The 16491-nt window shown below is 35.4% G+C and overlaps 1 long non-coding RNA gene across 1 annotated transcript in view; it reads right to left on the bottom strand.

The window, feature by feature from the left end:
* Positions 1–16491, bottom strand: part of LOC128639072 (uncharacterized) — a 211332-nt gene that overhangs the window by 79918 nt on the left and 114923 nt on the right. The window lies entirely within an intron of this gene.

The raw sequence follows: 16491 nt of genomic DNA on the forward strand, positions 1-16491 counted from the left end.
GGTTTGTGCGTGAGTAGTGTGTTTTTTTTACACTTTTTCTCCATTGATGTATATGGGGGAAGAGGTTATCGTTTGTGTGATAGTCTAATTGCACTAGAAGTATACAGACCAACAAGCACAGGAAGGCACCCGGTCTCCAACTCTCCCAGAAGACTTCAACCAAAGGGAACAGCAAACTTGATGACAGAAAGGAACAGCTACACAATCCGGTAAAAGCAATAATGTCTTTATTTGACATCCAAATATAAGTGTATACAGGCTTAGTCAGACATGTTTCGTATAGAAATACTGACTTAACTTTTCCAATGACTACCTGCTAACTAATGGCTAATAAGCTAAAGCTAAATACACCTGTGAAGCAACTCCCTGTTTTCCTACATCCAATCATGATAGAGACCTATTAATTACATTAACTGACACCTGTTTAAAGCTCACTGTCAAAAAATGAGAGTAAAAAAGGTGGGAATGTGCTAGGTGTAAATGCTGTAATATGACAAGTTAGCCTAGACATAAAAGCAAACATTTTAAAGTAACATACTGTGACTAATTAATACCCCTAGAAAAATCTTATACTCTTTTTAAGCTATAGAATACATATCATATGCTCTTTATTAAAAATTATTTGAGAAGCAATAAAAAGAGGAAAAAAAAAATTGAATATAAATTCATAAGGGGAAAATAGATCTTGTGACTTTTGGATTTATTTGACAAATAATTTAATGTCCCATTCTGAATTCAAACCCTTTGGCACAACAGTTTCCAATTGGAAAATCCAAAAAACTTCCCTTTTTTTGAGAATTTCTTCTCTATTACCTCCTCTTGGGTGTCTGGGAATAAATTGGATGCATTGGAATGCCAATAGGGAAGTATCAGAATGGTGATCTTTTTTATAATGTAGTGACACAGGAGTTGTAGAATGTGGGTCTTCAATAGACCTAAGATGCTCCAAAAATCTGTCTTTCAGGGGGCGTGTAGTGAGTCCTACATATTGCTTATAGCACCCCCTGCAGGTAAGTAAGTAAATGACATATGTGTAGTTACAAGTGGAATATTGTTCAATCTGATAGATTTTACCTGTGACCTGTGATTTAAACTCTGTTCCAAATAAAGCATGAGCACATGATTTACATCTGGTGCTATTGCATTTATGAAAAAATGGCTTTAATGAAATCCAATTTTCCTTTTTTATTCTAGGCAGCATAGAAGGAGACAAGAGGTTACCCAAAGTTTTTGCCTTGCGAGACACAAAACCACAACCTGCTTGCACAATCTCTCTGAGTCCATCATCAGCCTTTAATATGGGCAGTGAATCACGTATAATTTTACAAATTTTGTGGTATTCAGTACTATAAGTAGTAATTAATTTGGGTTTATTCTGCACAAAATTAGAATCTCTTTTAGTGGCAAATAATGACTGTCTATCCTGAGGGTCAACTTGTTTCTTAGCCCTGTCTAGGTTATTCATATCATAACCTCTTTGTAAGAATCTTTCAGTCAATTCTTTAGCATGGAATTCATATCTTTCTAATTTGGTACAATTACGTTTTATGCGCATGTACTGACTCTTGGGTATAGATACTACCGTATGCCTAGGATGACAGGAGGTGGCATTGAGAATAGTATTCCCAGCCATCTCTTTACGATACAGTTCAACTTCAATGCTCTGTTCATCACAATTGGCTTGTAGCTCTATATCCAAGTGATTTACCTGGAGCATTTATTTGCATTTGAAACGGAATGTGTATGTGTACTAATTGTATGTCTTTTCATGCCCTGTAAGACGCTATTTAATTGGACTGCACGCCTCTGCTTATCTTTGCTTTATATACACTGGATACAGCATTGAATTATTATTGATCACAGCTATTGAACGTTTATTTGACATCCTGCAATACTTGAATATGGCAACAGCTAGTTTTGTTTTAAGACAAGACATTGAAGATAATAGTGACTGTGAGGATTTGTTTAACTGTGATGCTATTGAAAATGAAGAAAATGGAGACATGGACAGTTTATTTTTTAGAATGGATAATCTCCTTAAACAGGACTCTAGATTAGAGCTTGATATTAAGACTTTCAATATTTATAAAAAGGCTAAACGTATACCTAGAGGACTTCGAATTAGGAAGTTCCCTTCCTTTCATTTAACTGACATGGACTTCATTAATAAGTGGAATAACATACTAAGAGAGTGCTCTTTAGCACTCATTGACCTTTTGATTGATTATAAAAAACAATTATGTATACAATTGGGTCTTGAAAAACAGAGGTTACAAGATTGTATTCGTCCTCTATCTGAAAGAGTAGATTTTAAACTGTATGATGATAAAATACAGAAGGTTATTGTTGAATTTAAAAATAATTTATGGCATTTCAAGAAGCAAAAAATACTCAGAGACAAATCTGATTATGATAATGATAAGGTGTATAGATTTCCTCAATATGAGAACAGGAAAAGGAGTAGACAATTTAAGAGAGGTAATAGTAAAGCAGATAAGAGAGTAAAGTTTGCTGACACAGACACTGAATATGATTATGATTCATCAGATTTAGAAATTAGTGAAACATCTACAGCACAAATGGAATCTGCTCCTCCTTCTTTTGTATTACAGCAAAATGAGGTTACACATACTGCCAATAGTGATACTAAGTAAAAAAACCAGAAGTACCCCCTGACACAAAGAAAAAAATACGTAGAGGGGGCGCAGATTCAACAGAGCAGCCCATATTAAAGACAGGGAATCCCAAGACACACAGATATCTTCAAAGGTAGAAGGGGAGTCAGTCTCAGAAATACATTTAAATCAGTTTAAAAATGTATTAAATTTGTCCTCACAGACTTTAACTCAAGAACAACTATCTGTTTTGTCATTGGGTCTTAGCTTTCACCCAACTTCACATTTTGATTTGTTTAATACTATTGTGGATCTAAATAAATTCGTTAGAATTTTAGTATTAAAGAAACATTTTTCAGGAGCAGAGTCCTTGGATACAGTCTTAGAGAGTGAAGTTAGTAATCCTACTATTGAGAGCATTAAGGATTTTTCAGATAAATGTGCATTATTGGATTTGGTAACTCTAGAACAGGAGAATTCAGTGACACTGGATACAGAAATGTCTGGTAAAGTTGATATAAGCAAATTAAAACTTAAATCAGACTTTTATCCAATTAAAACCAGATCCAGTGCCATTAAGGTGTTTCAGAAAACAGTTGAGCTAAAATTGAAGGATTTACATGCAAGTATTGATTGGAAGTCACACAAAGGTGATAATTTAACTAAGAAAGAATATCAGGCTTTGAAATCTTTGGAGAAAATGCAGGATGTAGTTATTCATGGATCAGATAAAGGGGGCAAAGTTGTAGTGTTGAATAAACAGGATTATTTAGAGGAAGCTTGGAGAAAGCTTTCTGATGATGAGGTTTATCTAAAATTACCTAACAACCCTACTTTTCGTTTCCAAAGGGAACTTTATTCCATCATTGATTCGGCTGCCTATAATGGGGTTATCACACAAAAGAATTTGGAGTTCTTAAAAGTTCAAAGTCCAAAAGTGGCAATTTTCCATTATTTGCCAAAAATTCATAAAAGTGTGTGTAAGCCCCCAGGTTGCCCAATAGTGGCTGGCATTGGTTCCCTAATAGAACCCCTTTCTGAAATAATTGATGCCTATTTACAACCTTTGGTAATAAATTTACTAAGTTATGTAAAAGACACCAGTGATGTCATCCAACAGATTGAAAAACTAAAATGGGAAGAAGGGTACTCTTTCATTACAGTGGATGTCATTTCACTATATACATGTATACCACATGGTAAAGGTATTGAGGCTGTCAAATTTTTCTTGGATAACTTTTAAAGTTATGATATTGAACTGAAGAAATGTATTCTTACTTCTATTGATTTTCTCCTTACGCATAATTTCTTTATGTTTGAAGGTGACTACTATCTCCAAAGGTGCGGGACAGCTATGGGGGCAAAGTTTGCCCCATCCTATGCCAACCTGTATCTAGGTTGGTGGGAGCTGTCCTGCATCTTTGGAGATAGTAATCAATACAGGAGACACATACTTTATTTTGGTCGCTATATAGATGACCTTTTGTTTGTCTGGAAAGGGTCAGAGGAATTAATTCCCCTCTTTATAGAGTACTTACAGGACAATGAATTGAATTTGAAATTTACGTATGTTACAAGCAAAGAAAGTGTCTCCTACTTGGATATAGAGCTACAAGCCAATTGTGATGAACAGAGCATTGAAGTTGAACTGTATCGTAAAGAGATGGCTGGGAATACTATTCTCAATGCCACCTCCTGTCATCCTAGGCATACGGTAGTATCTATACCCAAGAGTCAGTACATGCGCATAAAACGTAATTGTACCAAATTAGAAAGATATTAATTCCATGCTAAAGAATTGACTGAAAGATTCTTACAAAGAGGTTATGATATGAATAACCTAGACAGGGCTAAGAAACAAGTTGACCCTCAGGATAGACAGTCATTATTTGCCACTAAAAGAGATTCTAATTTTGTGCAGAATAAACCCAAATTAATTACTACTTATAGTACTGAATACCACAAAATTTGTAAAATTATACGTGATTCACTGCCCATATTAAAGGCTGATGATGGACTCAGAGAGATTGTGCAAGCAGGTTGTGGTTTTGTGTCTCGCAAGGCAAAAACTTTGGGTAACCTCTTGTCTCCTTCTATGCTGCCTAGAATAAAAAAGGAAAATTGGCTTTCATTAAAGCCAGGTTTTCATAAATGCAATAGCACCAGATGTAAATCATGTGCTCCTGCTTTATTTGGAACAGAGTTTAAATCACAGGTCACAGGTAAAATCTATCAGATTGAACAATATTCCACTTGTAACTCCACATATGTCATTTACTTACTTACCTGCAGGGGGTGCTATAAGCAATATGTAGGACTCACTACACGCCCCCTGAAAGACAGATTTTTGGAGCATCTTAGGTCTATTGAAGACCCACATTCTACAACTCCTGTGTCACTACATTTTAAAAAAGATCACCATTCTGATACTTCCCTATTGGCATTCCAATGCATCCAATTTATTCCCAGACACCCAAGAGGAGGTAATAGAGAAGAAATTCTCAAAAAAAGGGAAGTTTTTTGGATTTTCCAATTGGAAACTGTTGTGCCAAAGGGTTTGAATTCAGAATGGGACATTAAATTATTTGTCAAATAAATCCAAAAGTCACAAGATCTATTTTCCCCTTATGAATTTATATTCAATTTTTTTTTTCCTCTTTTTATTGCTTCTCAAATAATTTTTAATAAAGAGCATATGATATGTATTCTATAGCTTAAAAAGAGTATAAGATTTTTCTAGGGGTATTAATTAGTCACAGTATGTTACTTTAAAATGTTTGCTTTTATGTCTAGGCTAACTTGTCATATTACAGCATTTACACCTAGCACATTCCCACCTTTTTTACTCTCATTTTTTGACAGTGAGCTTTAAACAGGTGTCAGTTAATGTAATTAATAGGTCTCTATCATGATTGGATGTAGGAAAACAGGGAGTTGCTTCACAGGTGTATTTAGTTCTAGCTTATTAGCCATTAGTTAGCAGGTAGTCATTGGAAAAGTTAAGTCAGTATTTCTATACGAAACATGTCTGACTAAGCCTGTATACACTTATATTTGGATGTCAAATAAAGACATTATTGCTTTTACCGGATTGTGTAGCTGTTCCTTTCTGTCATCAAGTTTGCTGTTCCCTTTGGTTGAAGTCTTCTGGGAGAGTTGGAGACCGGGTGCCTTCCTGTGCTTGTTGGTCTGTATTCTGGTATTGAGCGTTGGATGGAGCGCTCGTGAGTGGCACCGGTGGATGACATCATCAGCGGAGGACAAGCTAGCAGAGAGCAGAGGGATACAGACGTGCAGCTGAACATACAGCGTGAAGACGGCTGATCAGACTGGTGCGGTAATACTGTGGGTGAGACTGGTGTACTGAGCACTGCCTGTTTTTGCGGTTTGGTTTTGCACTAGAAGTAAGCTGTTTGAATTCGTCGGGTTAGCACAAGAGCACACTTTTTTTCTTTCAACTCATAATACCAGCGCAACCCAACAAGAGCAAAAGGTTTATTTCTAGCCAAGGGTCAAGACCTACAAAAAAAAGCATGGGAACTCACCAAGACTTCCACCCCTCTCACAATTAATATTGTATATATATATATATATATATATATATATATATATATATATATATATATATATATATACACACACACACACTGTATTTATATGTATATAATCTATACACCATGGTTAATGAAAGCAAATTAAAACCAATGAAGGTTTGAATGGTTGTCTTTGGGCCTGAGACTCCTCCTCTGTCACAGAGTCCCACCCACTTAAGGTGCAATAGTCCTCTTTCTGCTGAGGGTAGCTAAATAACCCCAGAGCAAGCCACAAAAAAATGTAATCACCATGTGTTCCATACAGTGTAGGGTGAGCACACAGAAGGGCTGCTGACAGGTTTGCATTTAGTTTAAGGTATCTGTACTGGGTCATATTCTATGCCTGTCTGTTTGTGACTTGCTGCATGTGACCAAGGCTCTTGTTTGGGGCCGAAATGTTATGCTGTTTACACATTAAAGTGGTGTTTTGCTACATCTCGTGTGCAGGCTGTGGGTAACCTGGATCTACACCGGATTCATACTTACTGCAATGCACATTATTTGGATTCCTAGCCGTGCACTGAGTGGTTGTTACTGTTGGTGAGTGCTGATCTATTACTTTACTTTATATAGATATATATATATATATATATATATATATACATACACACAGGGCTCCATGTACTAAGCCGTCAATTCATCCGTCATTGTAGACGCGGATAAACTCGCCGTTACTCGCCGCGGGCGAAATGGTGTCCGCTGTCGCTATGTACTAATATTCCCCCAATAAATAGACAAGTCTAGCCCGCCGCGAGCAGTTGCCGATTGTTGATAAATTTGACGCCTCGCTCGCCGCGACAAAGCTGATGTACTTAACTTTCAGTTGAATTGTCTGGCCAATTATTAACACGTGACATGCAAGGTGTCACGAACATCATAGTAGTCACGGGAATAGAATTTTGCTCCTATAAAAGTTCAACTTATCTAAACAACTTTATTATTGTTCAAAAATTTTTGAAGAGTGATAACAGAGCGTTATTTTTGTAATATTTATTTACAATTTGGATATGGCTTCATCTGGATCTGATAATATATAAATATTAATATAAAAATAATTATAAAGATTGACAACTATACAATACAAATTTAAAATATAGATTACTCTTTAATTACAGTCGACAAATTGGGCGCAATTTATGTACATGGAAATGAGAGACAAATTAGACGCCAGTTATGCTGTAAGTACAATGTTGATATTACTGCCTTTTATATATGTCTAGACTGGCGTCTAGATTGACTTTCCTATTGTTTTGTACCTTGCCCGCCACCTAAAAGGTGGGGAGGCAAAAATAACGAGGTGGGAGCGGAAATTGTAGCGAGCGGACAAATAGATTTTTTAGTACATTCGTTTTTGGCGAGTTGGTGGTCAAATGTGTCTAATTACAGTGAAAAATGGAGCGGTAGCGAGGTTTGGCGGATAAGTACGCTCGCAATTTTAAAGATGCGAGTTTTAACATAATTGACGGCTTTGTACATATCAGTTTGCGAATTTTGACGCGAGATTTGTTGCGGGTAGCTCGCTGACTGCTTAGTACATGGAGCCCACAGTATATATATATATATACGTATACTTTACTATGGAGGATTGTCAACATAGAAGTTGGGCAAAAGTATGCATCTATATAGCACTTCACTCTCCCTGTTATAATTGTTATAACATCATTATCTGGAGATGTAGTGAGGTGATATGTTTTAAAATTTAACCTTTATTGGTTTTTATTAAAATCACAAAATAACATCAACATAACGTTTAAAAACCACAATAAAATTTAGACCAGTAGAACAGTATCTTTGCCACAAAATAGGAGTGGTGATTGTATATGGTGTGCCTATCTCCAATGGATAGGGTAATAGTTGTGTCGATATGAGGTGGTATAATATTGCCACTGAATATGAGGTATATGTCAGTTTGTAGATCACACTATCCACAAAAAATATTGATATCCTATCACTCTGTATAGGGTATATCTAAGGATAATACGTTGGGTACTTAGGTATCTGCCACTAATATGATATCACTAGGTCTAAGGTGAGTATAGAAAATAGCGATCACTTGAAATACTTTATTAACAATCAGAGATTGAGAATATAGGTATGCTAGTAAATGTGTGCATCTGATAATAAGATATTATATATTTATATAGGAAATGCTGGATATATCTACTCCAGAATAAATTGGACAGAGGATGGAGCCCAATGTTTCTTGTCAGAGGCTCGTATTGTGCATTTACTTACTGGATTTCAGGATAGATCCAGTTATTAATGTTAAATTGTATAAATTATACTGAGATCCAACGTCTCTTGTCAATGCTTTTATGCACATGAAGTTATAATATCTCTATAGTAATGATAAATAGAACGCTCATGGGGAGGATAACTAAATATTTTCTACAATCAAAATTCAGTTGATATACTGGAGCGTATGTGCATATAATACTGGAGTATTATGTAACTCTACAGAGTGAAATATGTATCTATTACTGGGTGAATAAAATAATAGATGAAACACCACGTCTCTTGTCAGTGGCTGGTATACTGTACTATATATGTGTATATATATATATACATACACACATATATATATATATATATACATACACATATATATATATACATGCACATATATATATGTGTGTGTGTGTGTGTATGTGTGTGTGTATGTATGTGTTTGTCTGGGTTTTTTATGGTGTCGTGAAGATTGGGGGGGGGGGTCAAAATGCACCTTCGCCTGTGTAGACAAAAATCCTTGCACCGACCCTGATTTTTATGTCTCTATTTATTTTTTAGCTGCCGGTGACTGCAGTGTGACTCTTCCACTCACAGCCTAATGGGTATTACTGGGGCTTATGGCCACACGTAGGAGCACTGACAATCCTCCAACTATTGATATAATGCAAGATGTTTTATCCTGCATGATAGCTGCTGTAGAAATGATAGAGATAGGAGATATTAATCTAAAGTCATAATTGTGCAGTACCACATGTCTATCTGTAATCTACACAGATACCCATAAATTAAAGTGCATAGATGGCCATAATCATTATTCAGCACAGCATGTCCTATTTCAGTGTATAGATACATGGCATAATTATACAGTGCAATGTGTTTATTTTCAGTGTATAAATATTCAGCTTCATTATGCAGTACTCACCATCAGTGTATAGGCAACCATAATCATTATACAGGGCAGCCTGTTCTGTTTATTTAGTGTGTGAACCCTCAACATCATTATACAGTGTACCATGTTATCAGCGTATAAGTACTTTGCATCAATTATACAGTGCAACAAGTTTACTTGTGAATAGACAAATTACATTATCATATACTGACTCTTTGGGTTCAAGATAATCTAGTGTCCTGATCCAAAAAGTTTCTCTTTGTCTCAGTCTCAATAATCCATTGGTATCCCATCTATCAGGAGCAACCCATTCTACAATGTTTATAGTAAGATCATTAGGATTTTGATTATGAAACATTTTGAAATGATATGATACACTATGATTGTTAAATCCTACTTCAATGTTCCTAATGTGTTCCCTTAATCTATACTTGATCTTTCTTTTAGTTCGACCAATATAGATTTTACCACACTTACAGGTTAATTGATAAACGACATAGGTGGTATGACAAGTGCATCTGGTAAAAAATTAATTGGAAACACATTAAGTGAAAACAATTTTATAGTGTACTTTCTCTTTAATGTGATCTATTGTAGGGCTTGAAAAATGTATACTTACGGGAAAATGTATCAAGATGTACTCACAGCTTCTGAAAACTTGCAGACTCACTCTTGCAAGCCCGAACTGCAAATTTAAGAAGCAGTCTTTCCTACTTATCCTAAGTGGTAGAGATAAACCATTGGGGGGCATGCACCTATTACTTTATAGAAACAGAGAATTGAGAAAAACAACAATTTTCAGAGTTAAATTACAGGAAAAGGGAACACATCTATAAATAAATGTAACATTTTATATTAGAATCTCAATCTGTTTAATATCCCTTTAAAGGGACATTCGGGTCAAAATTGAAATGCACATAGATGAATTACATCTTTGAATAGAAACATATTTACAATACATATTTAATGGCAACAATGCTTCTAGTAAAAGTTATCACAGTTTTAGTGTTAACATTTTTCTCTGCACGTGCATGTAAAGCGTAGCTAGATATTCGTAGTACACCATCATATTAAATACTGCAGCTGCTCAAAGTGCCAATGGGGCTTTTATCAGGTCTGCAATTAACAAACCAGTCATTACCAGATGGTACAAGTGCCTTAGGCTCTCTGAGCAAGTGCTGTGTTTAAAATGCTGGTGCACGGTGCATACTTAAATACACTTTTGAAACAGCTATAGCTTTTATCAGAAGCATTTTTGCTAATACATGTATATTACAAAAATGCTTCTATTAAAAACTAAAATGCCTCCACGTAGATTCCCATTTTGGCTGGAATGTCCCTTTAAGTTAAAGTGACAGTCAACTCAAATTTTTTTATTGTTTTAAAAGATAGATAAATCCCTTTATTACCCATTCCCCAGTTTTGCACAAAAACATAGTTATATTAATATACTTTTTACCTCTGTGATTATCTTGTTTCTAAGCATCTTCTGACGGCCCCCTGATCACATAACTATCTATTGACTTGCATTTAAGCCAATTAGTGCTGTGTTGTTAGAATCCACAGGCGTCAGCACAATGTTATATATATGGCTCACATGAACTAGCTTCCCCTGATGTGAAAAGCAAATACAAAATGATGTAAACATGCGGCTGTCTTTAGGAACTTAGAAACAGGCAGAAATTTAGAGGATTTAATGGTTATAAAGTATATTAATATTAACCATGTTTTTTGTGCAAAGCTGGGGAATGGGTAGTAAAGGCGTTATCTATCTTTTTATAAAATAACAATTTTTGTGTTAATTGTCCCATTAATTTGTTAACTTGCTTTCATAAAGCACTGTTCTGTATACAAATTGCAAATCACCATACAAATTGGAGAAGCCCATTTAAAGCAATTTAATTTTCAATTCCCAGGACCTTGACTGACTGTGCAAGTCTGTGCTAGCTGTAACACATTTTCACAAGTATATTTAAACAAGAATGGTTTAGTAATTCTTGTTAAGTACAAGATTATTAGGAAGCGGTTAATGGCATCCTAGAAGTTCTCCATATCATAATTACTGTACACAATTCTGGTTTGTTAACTCTTTCTAATGTTTATGTTTCTGTGTTCAATTCTCGTTATGTGCATTGCTTAGAATCAAATTAATTAAAGGGACAGTCTACTCCAGAATTGTTATTGTTTAAAAAGATAGATAATACCTTTATTACCCATTCCCCAGTTTTGCATAACCAACACTGTTATATTAATACACTTTTAACCTCTGTGATTACCTTGTATCTAAGCTTTTGCAGACTGCCCCGTTATTGTAGTTCTTTTGACAGAAATGTTTAATAGCCATTCAGTACTGACTCCTAGGTAACTCCATATGCATGAGCACTATGCTATCTATATGGCACACATGAACTAAAGCCCTGTCAAAATGCAATGAGATAAGAGGCAGCCTTCAAGGGCTTAGAAATTAGCATATGATCCTACCTAGGTTTAGCTCTCATCAAAGAATACCAAGAGAACAAAGAAAATTTGATGATAAAAGTAAATTGGAAAGGTGTTTAAAATGGCATGCCCTATCTGAATCATGAAAGTTTAATTTTGACAAGACTGTCTCTTTAAGTGTATCATAAAAATAGATTTGACCTTTCTCCTTCATTGGAGGTTTACATTGTTATGGATACACATTTTATAAACTTCTTAAATAAATATGTTTATATAAAATGCAATGTTAAAAATTTCTTAATGAACGAGTAGGATCTCCATAAGGATTAAATAAAACTCTGATTTTTCACTGCTTGGAATTTCTTAGCAGAAACCCTGTATCACATCAGAGTGCTACATTCATGAAAAACAAACTCTGGCATTAAAATATTTATTCTTAAATTGTATTTTTTTAATTTATTTTTTTAATTAGATTTTACACCTATGTGTAAGCTTTATTAAATAACTTATTAAAATTAAGCATCTCTCACAGGACTTGAATCTGGGTACCTGGGTAATTTGAGTTAGTTACCTTATCCACTAAGCTAGATCTGATCTTATTGTACATTCTCATTTATAATAACTGCACATAGACATATCAGTCATTTTGTCTATCTTAGCCAACGTAAAATGTGTTCATATATTAGGGCCCATTTATCAAGCTCTGTATGAAGCTTGAAGGGCCGTGTTTCTGGTGAGCCTTCAGACTTGCAAGAGGGGTTAGGTAAGGGAACCAAAAGGTTTAGGGTTTATTTAGCACTCATCCCTAAAATTGTAGAATTTAAAAAATTGAATTTTTAATAGTAACCATTTAAAAAAAAACCAAGGAGAATCCTTGATAATGTACCCTCGCTAAAACTGTGCACCTAGCCCCCCTGTTTCCTGGCCGATAGCAGCTCCCTCGGCTTCAGGTGTCAGGGACTAGGGACAGTGTTAAAACCAAATGTAGATGCACAACAAAGTGCTTTCCGTGAGCACAAACGCGTTTCGGCTGTATTAATCAGCCTTTCTCAATGTGAACAAGTAAGCCGAGGCCCGGGTGCCACCCCTTTATGTAGTGCTGGTAAGGAAGTTCATAACCAATCCCTCTCTCACATTGACGTCCGCCCATTCAGTGACCAATCCAGAGCGGTGTGTGGTAGGCGCGATTGTCATTTGCGGTGTAATTGGATCCAACATTTTTTGACGTACCAATCATTAAGTCTGCAGTGTTACAATGGGGACCGGCTGGTCTATCAGATAACAATCCTTTGTAAATATCGTCATTAGATGTAAACAATGGCATGGTAAAGGATTGTTATCTGATAGACCAGCCGGTCCCCATTGTAACACTGCAGACTTAATGATTGGTACGTCAAAAAATGTTGGATCCAATTACACCGCAAATGACAATCGCGCCTACCACACACCGCTCTGGATTGGTCACTGAATGGGCGGACGTCAATGTGAGAGAGGGATTGGTTATGAACTTCCTTACCAGCACTACATAAAGGGGTGGCACCCGGGCCTCGGCTTACTTGTTCACATTGAGAAAGGCTGATTAATACAGCCGAAACGCGTTTGTGCTCACGGAAAGCACTTTGTTGTGCATCTACATTTGGTTTTAACACTGTCCCTAGTCCCTGACACCTGAAGCCGAGGGAGCTGCTATCGGCCAGGAAACAGGGGGGCTAGGTGCACAGTTTTAGCGAGGGTACATTATCAAGGATTCTCCTTGGTTTTTTTTTAAATGGTTACTATTAAAAATTCAATTTTTTAAATTCTACAATTTTAGGGATGAGTGCTAAATAAACCCTAAACCTTTTGGTTCCCTTACCTAACCCCTCTTGCATATATATATTTAGGGTCAGCACCGGATAATTTATCTACCTATCCCTAAACCCACTATTCCTAGTGCCAGTTTCAAAATTTGTAAATATATATAATTCTAGAGCCTTCAGACTTGCCAGAAACACCAGCTATGAAGCAGCGGTCTAAAGACCGCTGCTCCATAACCTGTCTGCCTGCTCTTAGGCCGCGGACAGAGATTGCACGAAATCAACCCGATCCAATATGATCGGGTTGATTGACACCCCCTGCAGCGTTGCACCAGCAGCTCACAAAAGCTGCTGGTGCAATGCTGAATGCAGAGAGCGTATTGCTCTCCGCATTCAGCGATGTCTGTAGAACATGATCCGCTGATCGTATCATGTCGGACAGACATTTGTTAAATAGGCCCCATAAGATTTATATGAAAATCTCTACAGGTATTTATCAATACCTTTTTTTTTATTTTAATGAAAAACAAACTGGCATTCAAATATTTATTTTTATATTTTATTTCTTTTTTTTTAATTTGATTTTACACCTATGTGAAATTTGTTATCAAATAACTTATTAAAATCGTGCAACATGTTTAGCCCATCCTATGGTGAAATATATAGTGCTGAAAATTCTATCATGTTTGCAGTCTTCAAAATCTGCAGTTGCTCACCACTTTCATGTGATTTTTTTTATTTGATCACTATTTTTTTCAAAGGTGAAACACAGACTTTTAAAATACCAAAGGTTCATTTAAGTTCAAGAGCCACTGTTCTTCACCTATGAATAGTTTGTCAGTCATCTAATATCGTTTCCTCAATGTATAAACTGTGAATAAGCCCCTAGTCTAATAACCCCTAAACTGCCATCCCCCCAATTGCAAACAATAAATAACGTTATTTACCCCTAAACCACCATCCTCCCACATCACAAACACTAAATAAATCTATTAAGCCCTAAACTGTCATCCTAGGCAATACAAGGATATATATAGGTGCGCCAAAGGCTAAGGTATACAACAGGTTAATACTACGGCAACACCACTAGTAATCTGTGAGTGTGTAAAGACAACTAGATGGAATCTATTAATTAGTGATGCACCGAAATGGAAATTCTGGACCGAAACCGAATCCGAAAATCCGGGATGCACTTGGCCGAAAACCGAAACCGATACCGAAAATGTGTTTTTTCAAATTAATTTTTTTTAGTTTTTTTTTTTTTTTTGCATAATTAGAGCCAATAAAAAAAGCCCACACTTTTATTGAAAGTAATACACAAAAATTGGACAAAAATATCTTAAAACAATAATATGCTACACAATAATTTTACCAAGGGAAAAAAAAAAAGAAAAATGCAATTTTCGGCCAAAAAGTTTCCTTACTTAAAACAATTATAAATATTAATATACTGTATTCTTCATTTAGTTCTATGTAACAGAATCATATTTAACTGGTTTTTTTTTACCAATTATCCACATAAAGTATAGTCCTAGAAAACTCATTATATGCAGAACAGTAAGTCAAGTAATAAACTTAAACAGCAGCTCTAGGCTAGCATCAAATTTGAAACATGCTACACAATAATTTTACCGAAAATAACAGGCAAAAAAACGAAAACCGAAATAGCCAAAAAGGCTATTTTCGGCCGAAACTTTCTGCGGCCGAAATTTCGGTGCATCCCTACTATTAATTACAATACAATCCACCAAAAAAAGGTCATAGAAATGATAATTTAATTCACATTTGGTAAAACATTAAAAACAGCATAGGAAACAGTTTAAAAACATAGATGGTCAGACCTATCTGGGTGGGATAGGAATCTGAAATCAAAATTGTATAAGATCAGATCTATCTATTAGATAATCAATATGTGGTTCAGATAATTATTTCATTAACTCAGAGAATGGTCACACGTTAATGTAAATCGTACAATAGTGATCTAAAACAATGTGTATATCAAATGGTGGCCCAAATATGGGTAAAAATTTGTGTGTACAAAAATTGTGAAAAAATTAAAAATTTAAAAATAAGTGAATAAAGAATTCAAATTGAGCCAAGATGAACTATGCCTAGCCCAAATTAGATCAAATACCGGTATGATCAAAAAAGAAAAAATGAAAAAATAACAAAAAATGGTGAAAATGTGTTCAAATATAATCTCAAATGCGATTACTACAATACTGTGTGTCACAATCCTAGTGTCACAATTAAACTTACAGTGACATTATTGTCTCTGATAGATATATAAACTAGACAAAGAAATTAAATATGAGTCCCTATTTGACAGAAAATAAATCCTATAGATAAAAACTAGACAGAGATATCTAATACAATCGATCCTTATCTAACAGTAATTAAATTAACATATAAATTATGTGGATGATATGTTAAATCCATCAATGTTCCCCAAATAATCAAATTGAATTGCGTATTAGTCCCCAAAAACAACAACGATTGAGTCCCAGGAGTATATGGAGCCTCACAAATCTACTTCGAGTCATCTATGCGTTTCAGCCCTTAGATAGGGCATTTTTCAAGACATGTCTTGAAAAAAGCCCTATCTATGGGCTGAAACGCGTAGACGACTTGAGAATTAAGACTCAATCACTGTCATCCTCCCACATTGCAAAGTATCTAAATAAAGCTATTAACCCCTAAACCACCACCCCCTGCATCACAAACACTTAATAAATATATAAACCCCTAAACCGCCACCCCCCACATTGCAAACACTAAATACATCTATTAACCCCTAAAGCACCATCCCCTACATTGCAAAGTATTAAACTATTATCTAAACCCCCTAACTTAACACCCCCAACTTAACCCCAATCAAAATACACCTAAATTAAAGTAAAAAGAAACTAACTACCTTTAAAAAAATAAAT

The sequence above is a fragment of the Bombina bombina genome, chromosome 8 (assembly GCF_027579735.1).
Source record: "Bombina bombina isolate aBomBom1 chromosome 8, aBomBom1.pri, whole genome shotgun sequence".
Taxonomy (NCBI): Eukaryota; Metazoa; Chordata; class Amphibia; order Anura; family Bombinatoridae; genus Bombina; species Bombina bombina.